This window comes from Chinchilla lanigera, unplaced genomic scaffold, assembly GCF_000276665.1.
Source record: "Chinchilla lanigera isolate Chin_1 unplaced genomic scaffold, ChiLan1.0 scaffold00104, whole genome shotgun sequence".
NCBI classification, from domain to species: Eukaryota; Metazoa; Chordata; class Mammalia; order Rodentia; family Chinchillidae; genus Chinchilla; species Chinchilla lanigera.
The window spans coordinates 4078354-4081877 of NW_004955505.1; the positions used below are offsets into that span (position 1 = coordinate 4078354).

General features: G+C 49.1%; 1 long non-coding RNA gene across 1 annotated transcript in view; it reads left to right on the plus strand.

The window, feature by feature from the left end:
• The window catches only part of LOC106146931, a 3568-nt gene extending 820 nt beyond the window's left edge, over positions 1 to 2748 (plus strand). The window contains exon 2 of the long non-coding RNA XR_001231577.1: positions 1286 to 2748. This is a non-coding gene — a long non-coding RNA (uncharacterized LOC106146931). The remainder of the gene's footprint in view (positions 1 to 1285) is intronic.
• Positions 2749 to 3524: the final 776 nt, after the last annotated feature.

Consider the following 3524-nt stretch of genomic DNA (forward strand, 5'->3'; position numbering starts at 1 on the left):
TCGAACTTGTGATTCTCCTGCCTCAGCCTCCCAGAGTGCTGGGATTACAGACCATATACCAATATGCCTGGCTTAGTAGCTGGTTCTTTTTGATTTTTTAAAATTAAAGTTTTTTTAATTTAAAATTTCTATTAGTACATGTTTGCAGTACATAACAACATTCATTTTGGGGAAATGGCATCAGTACATAACACATCTCAATTCTCTTTCCCCTCCCCCCTTTTTTGCCAGCATTAGATTCATTTGTTTATAAGTCTGTATAAAGTTGCTTACTCTACATATAGATTAGTTGGGACACTCTTTTTTTTTTTTCTTTTGATATTGGAAATCTAACTCAGGACCTTGCTCTTGCCAGGCAGATGCTCCTGCCGCTGAGCTATACCCTAACTCCTGGCCCAGTACATTCTTAAAGATTTCTTATTTTACCTCTAGTGTAGCAGAAACAAAGGAGAGTATGGCACAATACATTTCTTGTACACGAATGAGGGAAAGGCTACACGCTAGCAGTTTTCCTGCCCCTGCTTTGTAAGTGCGGGATCCACTGCATGCGTGTACAGTGGGTAAGGCCTGTTCTCTACTCAACAAGACCTTCCTGCTGACCAAGAGCAGAAGCCACTGCTATTGGAGCAGGACTGCCCAGGGAACTGGTCCATGTAAAGTATAGTTCATGAATCATGACTTTAAAACCCCAGAAAGCCCAGCACCTGGTGAGAAGCAACTTTCACCATGGACACCCACAATGTTCAGAGCAGAGAGAAATCCCCCTTTCCTCCCAGTGGGAGGAGAGGAAAGATAACCATGTAGTACATTTTTCTAAAGACAAACCAATCAAAAACATTTTTTTCGCCTTTTTTTGAGACAGGGTCTTGCTATGCAAGCCAGACTGGCCTTGCTCACTTTGTAGCCCAGGCTGGTCTAGCACTCACAACAATCCTCCTGCCTCAGCATCCTGAGTGCTACACCCGGCCTACCAATAAAATTTAACACTGAGTATTTTACCAAGTCAGTAGCTTCAAGATCTAAGATTCAAGATCTAAGATGTGAGCTACTCAGGCCCAAGCACTCTGTTCTCCTTCTCAGAAGCCTGAACTGAGCCTGGGCTAGCACTGAGCACCCTCGGGCTTTGCGGGGCTGGGACCCTGAGTCAGGAGGCTGGCGCTCGAAGCGGGACGGGAAATACACGCAGCCTGAGCCCGGACCGCAGGCAGTGAGTCTCTCTGTAGTGATGGAGGAGGCAGGAGGATCAGGCATTCAAGACCATCCTGTTACCCGGTTGCTCTTTTAGATATGGCGCCACAATCCAAAGCGTTCCAGGTCCTTCTTGACTGGAAAAGATTGGACGAAACAAGCCAAGAACAGTGTCGTAAGTTTATTTGAAGACCTGCATATGGAAAGGTGATCAGTTATGAAGAAGAAAAGCTTTGGCGGAATCTTGGAATGCAGCTTTTTTGGAATCTTCCGCTAAAGAAAATCAGACTGCGGTCAATATTTCCAGAAGGATAATTTTGGAGGCAGAAGGGGCAGCTTCACAAGGCAAGTCTTCCAGCTCCGTGATGTGAGCGCAGCGGAGGACACTGGGACATGTTCTCCCTGGGGAGGCTCACCGCCGTCCTCCAAAAGCAGCTCCGCTTCTTCTGTTAACCTGAGAGGCGGCGTTCGGGTCAGAGCCCCTCCTCTTTCAGATGACGTTCAGCTCTGACTGTCCAAATGAGTTCACTTCCATTTTCAAATTTTAAGCAATTATATTTTCAATTTATATATTATATTTCTTAATAATATTATGACCAAGAATTTTACAGGCATTAATTTTTCAGTGTCGTTTGTGGTTTAAAATAATGTAATCATGAAAATGATACATATTGTTACACTACTATTAACTAGGCTTCAATATATCAGTGTTTATTTCATTGTGTTAAATGTATACTTGTAAATAAAATAGCTGCAAACCTTGATCCCTCCTGCTGCTTGCGGTGACTGAGAGGAGGAAGGCCTCTTGCTCTGGAGCCTTCCCTTGGGCCTCAGGGAAGCCGAGGCACCCAGGCGCTCACCCTGTGCATTGTGGATGACTCAGCTGAGTGGCCTTGATCTTGGAGAGCAGCGACTTCTGGCCTTTCGGCAGTGACCAGGACACCGGTGTTGGGAGAGCCCCGGGGCCTTACGTGGTGGAGCACTCCTGTTCCCCTGTGTGTGTTATGCCAGTTGAAGCAAAGGAGCTGCTACGAGACGTGTTTTGTCCCTCTTCCCACTTAGCTTGATGTCCACATCAGGATAGGGTTTACGAAGTGATCTGCCTACTGGTCTTACTGGCACATACCTGTAATCCCAGCACTTGGGAGGCTGAGGCAGGAGGATTGCCATGAGTTCCAGGCCAGCCTGGGCTACATAACAAGACTGCCTCAAAAAAAAAAAAGTACTGTAGATTTGCTTGTCTGCCTGTCCTCATTCGAGAATGAGTCCTGTAGTTCAGAGGTTCTGAGGGTGAGGAGCGCTCCCAGCAGGTGCTCTGTCAGGGGTCAGCCTTGCCTGCCTTGACTGTGCTTTCTTGTGAGGAGCCGCCTAGCAGGGAACAGGGCACCGGGGATGTGGGGCACTTGTGTACAGCCCTCACCCTCTCTGTACCCCAGACTTGGGGTTTCCTTTAAGCCGTGTATTTCGTGTGTACCCCTAGTTAAAATTTCACAGGCTGGTTGCTTCTGATATTAAGCAAATGCTGCCATTGTCTTAAAATATAATTCTGTTTTGCAAGTAGTTTTTCATAAAACATGCCATTTCTTAGAACACGCCATTCTCTCGGGTCCTGAGCATTATTTGTCATCCCAGAGTAAAATCAACCTTAGAAGACTTCTGCCAATGCTGTTGAAGTAAACTAATTTCAGCGAGTCGTGATTAACATGGCTGAATCCTAAAGCTAAAAAGCTACCTCAGTGCCAAATACACAGGGCTGCTTCAGGTCAGTCCCACTCACCCGGCCGGCCTTTTCCGTCTGAACTGCTCCTTCTGCGCAGGGGGACTCCAGCAGCGTCCAGGGGGCTCGCTAGAAGCCGGTGCAGTCTCCCGATGGTGCCTCCGGTGGTGCTTTCTGCAGGGCCGCGGAAGAGCCCACCTGTCCTGAGGACCCTGCACCCCTGTGGAGCGCACGTCCTGCATTCGGCCCTGGAGATGTCACGCGCAGGCCCGGGCTACATACGTCCCTGAGGGACAGTTGCTCAGTGACATCACGTACGCCAGACGTGGCGTCCAGCTCAGGACCCCTGTGGATGCTGGGCCTCGCCTGTGCGTAGTGCTGTGCTGTGTGCCCTGTGATGTAGGGGACAGCTGGTTCGGCGTGAGGCTGTGCAGAAGACGGCTGAGGTCACGCTGCAGGAAGGAGCCTGGACCAGTTCACCCTCCCCGTGAGCTCCAGGCTGGCCTCAAACAGTGACGCTCCTGCCTCAGCCTGCGTGCTGGGATTGTAGGTGTGCGCCACCACCCCCAGCGTGTTGAAGCCTCTGATTTCCACAGGAGACGTGTTTTTCTGACAGCCT